Consider the following 10395-nt stretch of genomic DNA (forward strand, 5'->3'; position numbering starts at 1 on the left):
TGTGGCTGTCAGAAGGAGAAGAGCGGGTAAGAGAGGTGAGAAGAGGTAGAGAGGGCCCAAGAAAGGAAGGAAGGGTATGAAGACACAGGAAAGGAGTTTGCAAATGAGTGTGGGTGAAGCCACTAGCACAGCTGCTCATCAAGAGCTGGGGTGTCGGTTTTGTACCCAGGCAGCAGCTGTCACAAGGTTATGGACACTGCTGTGGCCCCAGCCAGCTCCCAGCACGGATTACAGCTCCTGCTGAGCTCCCCAGCTGCAGTCAGGAGAGCTCCAGGTAGCTGCACCTGGTCTCCTTGTGGCGATGTTGTCACTTGAAGGGTTCCTAGGCAGGGGTTCCAGCTCTAAAATTGAGGAGATCTGGAATTGAAACCGGATGCCAGCCTTGATCTCCACCTCTGTTATTTAACCTCTCTAAGCTTCTGTATTCTCACCCATAAAATGGGCATAGTAAGAATATATACTTCATGGGGAGGTGGACAGGTAAACTGAGGCAAATGCATCTGAGTCATAATGGGTGATGTGTATTCAGTGCAAGCTGCCTGCCAAGCCTTGGACTAACTGGCTAACATGTTTTATCACATTCCATCCTTACAACAGCCCTAGGAGGTAGACATTACTATTGGCCTCATTTTAAAAGTGAACTTCAAGATGGCGAAGTCCCTTGTGCAAGTGGCCCAGCTGGTAATGGTGGAGTCAGGCCAAGCCCCTCTGGCTGCAGAGCCCACATGCTGTGCCGCCCTCAGCATCGTGCCTGATGCTAACCCTACAAAATGTGGCTAATCAAGCTTGCCTCAGAGGGTTCTTGCAAGAATGAAGTAAGACAATTCATGTGAAAGTGCACTTATACTGGGTACGGTGGCTCACACATGTAATCCCAGCATTTTTGGAGACTGAGGCGGGCAGATGACCTGAGGTCAGGAGTTCGAGACCAGCCTGGTCAACATGGCGAAACCCTGTCTCTACTAAAAATACAAAAATTAACCAGGCGTGGTAGTACATGCCTGTAATCCCAGCTACTAGGGAGGCTGAGGCAGGAGGATCACTTAAACCCGGGAGGCAGAGGTTGCAGTGAGCCGAGATCAATCCACTGCACTCCAGCCTCGGTGATGGAGTGAGACTCCATCTCAAAAAAAAAAAAAAAAAAAAAGAAACAAACAAAAAATGACTGGGCACGGTGGCTCACGCCTGTAATCCCAGTACTTTGGGAGGCCGAGGCGGGTGGATTACCTGAGCTCAGAGCTCGAGATCAGCCTGGCCAACACGGTGAAATCCTGTCTCTACTAAAAATACAAAAATTAGCTGGGCGTGGTGGCACGTGTCTGTAGTCCCAGCTACTTGGGAGGCTGAGGCAGGAGAATCGCTTGAACCCGAGAGGCAGAGGTTGCAGTGAGCTGAGACTGTGCCACTGCACTCCAGCTTGGGCAACAGAGTGAGACTCCGTCTCAAAAAAAAAAAAAAAAAGCAGTTATCCACCAGTCGCTGAAAAATAGTTGTTGATGCATGAACGAATGTTGAAGAACTCATCAAGTACTTGTCATGTTCTTCAGCCTCTTTTCTCTAATCATTAGTTCGGTAGAGGCTTTCCTGTGATGGGATAATCATGGTGAAAAAAACCTTCTTAATCTAGCGCTATGCGAACGTCAGGTTCAACAAACAAATTACAAGTAAGTTGGCCTTTGTGTTCTGACCTTGTTTATATTATAGCAACATTGAACTTACTGTATTTTTTGTGATCAAACAACGGGGATGCAGATTATTAATGCCACCGTCTACGACAAGCACTCCCTGCTCCTGCTTCCTCCGGTCTGGCATTGAACTTCTCCAGCATGTCAAGGACAACACAGGAGCCAAAGACTGCCCTAAAAAACAGAGCTGGGAGCCTCTTCACCCTCCTTGCCTTTGATAAAACCTCTCAGAGGACTGGTTGTCATGGCATGCTTTTCGCAGTTGTTTTCTTCCTTTTGTGATTGACTTCTCTTTAAAAATTTATAAAATAATCCTTTGTCTTTATCCTTCATTACAATGAAGAAGACACATAGAATAAAGTAAGATCATATATCTACAAGCACTTTGAAACTTTTTTTTTTTTTTTTTTTTCTGAAGACGGAGTTTCGCTCTTGTGGCCCAGGCTGGAGTGCGGTGGTGTCATCTTGGCTCACTGCAACTTCTGCCTCCCAGGTTCAAGTGATCCTCCTGCCACACCCTCCTGAGTAGCTGGGATTACAGGCATGCGCCACCACTCCCAGCTAATTTTGTATTTTCAGTAGACACAGGAGTTTCTCCATGTTAGTCAGGGTGGTCTCGAACTCCCGACCTCAGGTGATCCACCCGCCTCGTCCTCCCAAAGTGCTGGGATTACAGTCATGAGCCACTGCGACTGGCCAAATTTTGTATATTATTAGAGATGGGGTCTCCCCATGTTGCCCAGGCTGGTCTCAGAACTCCTGGGCTCAAGTGATCTGCCTGTCTCGACTTCCCAAAGTGTTGGGATTACAGGTATGAGCCACTGCGCCCAGCCTCTCTATAGTCTAATTTTTGTATCACGGAGTACTACATCTCCTGTCAGCTTTTCATTTCCAGGATAAACTAATCCCCCCGTTTCTGTTTTTTTTTTTTTTAAGGCCAAGTCTTTCAGTGTGTTGTTATGACCAGTTGTAATTTCCATTCCTGTGTTCAGGATTGATGTAAAGAAGTTAAAAGCTTTCTCCTGGCTGGATGCGGTGGCTCACACCTATAATCCCAGCACTTTGGGAGGCCGAGGCTGGCGGATCACGAGGTCAGGAGATCGAGACCATCCTGACTAACACGGTGAAACCCTGTCTATACTAAAAAATAGAAAAAATTGCCTGGGTGTGGTGGCGGGAGCCTGTTGTCCCAGCTACTCGGGAGGCTGAGGCAGGCGAATGGCATGAACCTGGGAGGCGGCACTTGCGGTGAGCCAAGATTGCGCCACTGCACTCCAGCCTGGGGCAACATAGTGAGACTCAGTCTCAAAAAATAAAAATTTTTAAAAAAGTTTTTTTTCATTATCTCTTTCCCAGAGGTAAATTTTAACTTAATGTTACAGCAACAATTCTGCCAGTAATGTCCACATGCTGATTTCCCTTCACACACTGATGCCAATTGATGGGACCATAGTAAGCCATTGTTCTCTCTGTGACTGTTGACCTTTGTCATAGGCTGCATGGAAAGGAGGGGGAATTACTGTGCTCAGGTAGACAGGAGTTCTAGTCTGGCTCTTTCTGTCATACCTGTGTGGTGTTGTGCCTATTTTGCCTGTAAAGTGGGGATAAAAATGCCACTACATTGCTGGGCGCGGTGGCTCAAGCCTGTAATCCCAACACTTTGGGAGGCTGAGGCAGGTGGATCACGAGGTCGAGAAATCAAGACCATCCTGGCCAACGTGGTGAAACCCCGTCTCTACTAAAAATACAAAAAATTAGCCGGGCGTGGTAGTGGGTGCCTGTAGTTCTAGCTACTCAGGAGGCTGAGGCAGGAGAATCACATGGACCCTGGAGGCGGAGGTTGCAGTGAGCCGAGATTGCACCACTGCACTCCAGTCTGGCAACACAGTGAGACTCTGTCTGGAAAAAAAAAAAAAAAAAAAAAAAAAGGCCACTTTGGGGTTTTATTGATTGATTGATTGATTTGAGATGAAGTCTTGCTCTGTCACCCAGGCTGTAGTGCAGTGGGGCGATCTCGGCTCACTGCTACCTCCGCCTCCCAGGTTCAAGTGATTCTCTGCCTCAGCCTCCCAGGTAGTTGCGATTACAGGCGCGTGCAACCACGCCTAGCTAATTTTTGTATTTTTAGTAGAGATGGGATTTTACCATATTGGTCAGGCTGGTCTCGAACTCCTGACCTCAGGTGATCCATCTGCCTTGGCCTCCCAAAGTGCTGAGATTACAGGTGTGAGCCAGTGCACCTGGCCTACTTTGGGGTTTTAGAGTGGAGGAAATGAGATGATATCTATAGATATTACCTTCTGCCTCTACATTTTCCTTTCTTTTTCTTTTTTGTAAACTCTGTGACAGGGTCCCCAACTCCCAGGCCATGGACGGGTGCTGGTCTGTGGCCTGTTAGAAGCCAGGCTGCACAGCAGGAGGTGAGCAGCAGTGAGCAAGCGTTACCACCTAAACTCTGCCTCCTGTCAGATTAGCACAGCATTAGATTTTCATAGGAGCATGAACGCTATCGTGAACTACATGTGAGCGGGATCTAGGTTGCCTGCTTCTTATAAGAAGAATCTAATGCCTAATGATCTGATCTGAAGTGGAACAAATTCATCCTGATGATATTGCCTCTTACCTGGGCAACAGAGTGAGACCCCAACTCAAAAAAAAAAAGGAAAGAAAAAAAATTTACACTATAGGGAGTTGCTGATATTTTTAATCAAGTGATATTTCAAAGCAAATGAATCCCCTGTCCCCATGGAAAAATTGTCTTCCATAAAATTGGTCTCTGGTGCCAAAAAGATTGGGGACCGAAATGAGAATTTCATCTTTCTTCTTTTTTCCTTTCCCTTCCTACCTTTTTCTTCCTCCCCCTTCTCCTCTTTGTCCTTCTTACCAAGGCCCTTTGAGGCCACAGGAACACAGCACACTCTATGCTTTCCCTCAATGATGAGCCATATCCTGCCCCTGTCCCCGTCTCATCAGCTGTCTTTCCCAATCTCCTGTCTTAGGTGGACAATTGGCAATGGGTGGTGTGTGAGCATGTCCGCTGGTACACTGGGATCTATATCCATACATATGCTCCTGTTACCGGCACCTCAACTTTGATTCTCTAGTTTAATAATATTTTCAATTTCTCATCAGCTATCCTCTTTTTTTTTTGAGACAGAGTCTCACTCTGTTGCCTAGGCTGGAGTGCAGTGGCACGATCTTGGCTCACTGCAAGCTCTGCCTCCTGGGTTCACGCCATTCTCCTTACTCAGCCTCCCTAGTAGCTGGGACTACAGGCGCCTGCCACCATGCCTGTCTAATTTTTTTGTATTTTTTTTTTAGTATAGACGGGGTTTCACCGTGTTAGCCAGGATGATCTCAATCTCCTGACCTCGTGATCCGCCTGCCTCGGCCTCCCAAGTGCTGGGATTACAGGTGTGAGCCACTCCCCCGACCTTTTTTTTTTTTTGGAATGGAGTCTTGGGCTGTTGCCCAGGCTGGAGTGCAGTGGTGCAATCTTGGCTCACTGCAAACTCCACCTCCCGGGTTCAAGTGATTTTCCTGCCTCAGCCTCCCAAGTAGCTGGAATTACACGCATGCACCACCACGCCAGACTAATTTTTGTACTTTTAATAGAGATAGGGTTTCACCATGTTGGCCAGGCTGGTGTCAAACTTCTGAAAGAAAGTGATCTACCTGCCTCGGCCTGCCAAAGTGCTGGTATTACAGGAGTGAACTACTGCACCCAGCCTAGCCTCACTTCTTTCCAGCAAGTCTGTGGGATTCCTTTCATTGAGGAATTTCACAGCAAAGTCCCCTTCACCTGATTGGGACATCTTTGATTACTCACTATGTTTTCACAGAACCTGGTCCTTCTCATTCCTTCATTCATAGACCTTATTTATACTTCTGTCTCCAATTATTTGTTTTCATAATGCACCGGACTTTGTCCAGTAGTACCTGGTACTTCACTCAACATCAAACTAATTCCTGTGAATTTCAAAAACAAAAACAGACTCTTTCTTTAAATTCCCTTCATTCTTTCCTCAACCTCCCCCCTCACTCCTGCTTTGTACTTTGTATCTAATAGTGGCTGTACCTTCTGGAACAGTTCTGAACTGTTTTATGCTATGCAGTGCAGATAATGCACTTTCTTATAGTCTGAAGTTGCTGGCAGAGCAAAAAGAAACAAGAAACAAAAGCTGCATTTCAGGAACTTCATTTAGTGAAATACACTTCCTCTTGGTAGTTTGCCAGCTAGTTTCTTTAGTGGGAAATGATATTTTGAAAGTAAATGACTACCAGTCAGACGGGAGGGGTTGGTAAAGGGAATCAGTATACTAAACCAGATGCCTGTTTCAACTGATGTTGTCATTCATTATTAAACTATAGAAAAGAGATACATTCACTGGTAAATGCAACTTATTATTATTACAACTTTGTTGCCTGTTTTTCATATAGAGGAGAATTTGAAAAAACTGCTTGATGATAAACGAATTACTGTAGATTACAAAGCCTCATAAAGTACATTAAAACAAATCTAATCATTTGTAAGTCCACAAAATAAATCACAATTAAAACTTTTGTTTTGTGTAAGAATTAAAACCTTGAGGTTATCTGTATGTTTCCTTACTTTATATTAAGGGATCTATTTTTTTTTTTTTTTTTTTTTTTTTGTAAAACAGAGTCTCGCTCTGTTGCCAGGCTGGAGTGCAGTGGCGTGTTCTCAGCTCACTGCAACCTCCACCACCTGGGTTCAAGTGATTCTCCTGCCTTAGCCTCCCGAGTAGCTGGGACTACAGGGGTGCACCACCACACCCAGCTAATTTTTGTATTTTTAGTAGAGGTGGGTTTCACCATGTTGGCCAGGATAGTCTCCATCTCTTGACCTCGTGATCGGCCCGCCTTGGCCTCCCAAAGTGCTGGGATTATAGATGTGAGCCACCGTGACCGGTAATTTTTTTTCTTTTAATGTACTCCCTATGTTGCCCAGGCTGGAGTGCGGTGGCTATTCACAGGTGGGATCATAGCTCATTTCTGCCAAGAACTCCTGACTTCAAGAGATCCTCCTGCCTCAGCCTCCAGAGTAGCTGGGACTACAGGCATGTACCACTGCATGTGGCTATTAAGTGGTCTTTAAACCAGGTTTTTGTTGTTGTTGTTTTTTGAGTTGGAGTCTTGCTCTGTCATTCAGGCTGGAGTGCAGTGGCGCCATCTTGGCTCACTGCAACCTCCGTCTCCTGGGTTCAAGCCATTCTGCCTCAGCCTCTTGAGTACCTGAGATTACAGGCGCCTGTCACCACGTCCAGCTAATTTTTGTATGTTTAGTAGAAATGGGGTTTCACCATATTGGCCAGGCTGGTCTCGAACTCCTGACCTCAAGTGATCCACCCACTTCGGCCTCCCAAAATGCTGGGATTACAGGCGTGAGCCAGAGCGCACAGTCCAAGGCATCTTAAATGAATTTAACTATTAAGGTTATGGGTGGATATATATGCATTAAAAGGGCACTTTGCATTTCTCTGAACTGTTTTTCAAATGTATGCCATCCATTTATATAACTTGTTTTTGAGAATTGTCTGGTAGAAATCTTTGCAGTTATCTATTGGGGTTTTTCTTACAGAACATTATGATCTCTTTAGATGTAAAAACTATTAATTGTTTCACATTAGCAATAAATAGTTCCCCTGGTCTATTGCTTGTCTTTTGAGTTTTGATTTAATTAGCTTATTTTTGGCCCAGAAGATTTATTTTCTTTTTCTTCTAAAACACAGCTCCAAACGGCCATTGAAAGATTTACATTTTTATCTGTTCAGTTCTATCCACTGAGTCATCCATAATTCATTTCATTGCCTTTGAGGCTAGAATAACCTACTTATCACATCTTTTCAAGAACTGTGTAGAGATGGAAGGAAAGTCCACCTTATGTTTATAGCCTGTCAACAAGGGAATTTTCTAAGCATTTATTTGTAGAAGTAGGTTGAGAATTTATTCTAGCGTTGGATCTGAGCTATGTCGACTTAAGAAGCATCTTAGACATCCTTCTTAGGATTTTGCCTTATTGATACAACTTCCAAGTGGATGCATATCATTTGGAGTTATCAAGTGCCATTATCTTTCTCTTTCTTTCTCTACTACTCAGAGTAAAAAATTGCTAGGCCGGGCGCGGTGGCTCACGCCTGTAATCCCTGCACTTTGGGAGGCCGAGGCGGGCGGATCACGAGGTCAGTAGATCGAGACCATCCTGGCTAACACGGTGAAACCCCGTCTCTACTAAAATACAAAAAATTAGCCGGGCGCGGTGGCGGGCGCCTGTAGTCCCAGCTACTCTGGAGGCTGAGGCAGGAGAATGGCGCGAACCTGGGAGGCGGAGCTTGCAGTGAGCCGAGATGGTGCCACTGCACTCCAGCCTGGGCGACAGAGTGAAGACTCCGCCTCAAAAAAAAAAAAAAAAAAAAAAAATTGCTAAAGATTCTGTTTTTCTAGCCCCTTATTAGTTCATTGCTAATCCCTTATTCAAACAACTCATTCTGTTCTTTTTTTTTTTTTTGAGACAGAGTCTCGCTCTGTCGCCCAGGCTGGAGTGCAGTGGCCGGATCTCAGCTCACTGCAAGCTCCGCCTCCCGGGTTCACACCATTCTCCTGCCTCAGCCTCCCGAGTAGCTGGGACTACAGGCGCCCGCCACCTCGCCCGGCTAGTTTTTTGTATTTTTTAGTAGAGACGGGGTTTCACCGTGTTAGCCAGGATGGTCTCGATCTCCTGACCTCGTGATCCGCCCGTCTCGGCCTCCCAAAGTGCTGGGATTACAGGCTTGAGCCACCGCGCCCGGCCTCATTCTGTTCTTTTGACCACCATTAAGAATGAATCTGGTTGGGTCAGGTGGCTCATGCCTGTAATCCTAGCAGTTTGGGAGGCCCAGCTAGGAGGACGGTTTGAGCCCAGGAAATGCAGACCCTCTCTCTATGGGAAAAAAGAGCGAATCTGACTGTTAGGGTTCTTTAGAGAAACAGAACCAATAAAATACACCCCCCACCAACACACATATATGTTTCATAGATATTTAAAGCATTGCTTATGTCAATCAATCTACTTAGAGAAGGGGGGTTATCTTAAAAAATTGATTCATATGATTGTGGAGGCTGGCAAGTTCAAAATGCATAGGGTGAGCCTGCAGGTTGCAAACTGAGGTACAATTTCTGTGTTAGTCCTGAAGCAGAATTCTTCCTCTTCCAGGAAGCCTCAGTTTTTGCTCTTAAGACCTGCGACTGATTCGATGAGATATTACTGACTTTACTTAAAGTGAACTGACTCTGAACGTTAATTACGTCTACAAAATACCTTCACAGTAGCGTCTAGACTAGTGTTTGAAAAACTACTGGTCACCATAGCCTAGCCAAGTTGAGACATGAAACTAACCTTCACCTAATCATCCCACTGGATTTTCTTTCCCATATCACACATCCAAGAAGGCACCTAGTCTTCTTTTCTTTTAAAGGCCCCTCTCAGCCCATGTTCCCATGGCCCTGAAAGTTTGTCTCTGAGTACCTAGTGTACTGGGTTTTGTTAAGTATATTGTAAGATGTTGACAGCATTCATCTGTGAGCGCAGTCCCTGCTGGAACGTTGCTGTGGCTAGTTCACTGGCTACACGAATACACTGCTCCAAAAGTTGGATTTCAGTTAATTTCATTCTAAGAATTAGAAATGCATTTTGTAGAGCTTTGACATTATGTTTATGGGAGCGTTTTAGGTCTAATAGGCTCTAAGATAGGAGGAACTGCTGAATGTGTATTTAAAAGCACCCATCATCTGGTGGTGTTATGGAGGCCTGAGCTAAAACATCATGTTTGCGCCTTTTTAATCTTGGGAGAACAAGGCAGGACCTTGGAAAAGGAGGGCTGGAGGCATTCATTGGCCAGAATGCCACTAAATCAGAGGAAGAATATCATCAAGCTAGATATGAGAACCTGGAATGACAACTGCCCATGTACTGGGAGGGTGGGCGGTGGGAGCCATGTGATCAGAGCAATGGGGATGGAACCATTTAGGTAACCACTGCTGTGTTGGTAATGAAGTGCAGCTTATACACAAGTGTGACAGTTGAATGAAACAAAGCACTCTACTCCACTGGCATTGGTGGTAAGGGGAGGGGACAGTCCTGCTTCCAGGTACTTTTCTGGGCAGACATAAAGTTGGACGTGCTTTCCTCTCAGCCTATTCAGTAAGACAGGTCAGTTCTTGGGCTCCTAAAGACCCATTGTTGTGGGAATGAGAGTAGTCACAATCACCTTTCCTAAGTAATGAGTCCTCTGAGGTCCAGAGAGTGTAGGTCTTTCATTTGGACAATGCATTACAGTTATCTGGTAAGAAAAATGTATTCACAGATGTCTTGGGTTAAACTGTATCACTGCCACCCTCCCCCTGATATTTATATGTAGAAATCCTAACTCCCAGTGACCTCAGAATGTGACTTTCTTTGAAAATATTTGGAAATTGCAAATGTAGTTAGTTAAGATGAGGTCATACTGGAGTAGGGTGGACACCTACTCCGATATAACTGGGGTCCTTATCAAAAGGGGAAATTTGGACATAAACACTGCTCACAGAGATAATGCTTTGTAAAGAGGAAGGCAGAGATGGGGTGACGCTTCTACAAATCAAGGAACACCAAAGACAGCAAACCACCAGAAGCGGCTGGGCAGTGGTTCACGCCTGTAATCCCAGCACTTTG

This window comes from Macaca mulatta, chromosome 7, assembly GCF_049350105.2.
Source record: "Macaca mulatta isolate MMU2019108-1 chromosome 7, T2T-MMU8v2.0, whole genome shotgun sequence".
NCBI classification, from domain to species: Eukaryota; Metazoa; Chordata; class Mammalia; order Primates; family Cercopithecidae; genus Macaca; species Macaca mulatta.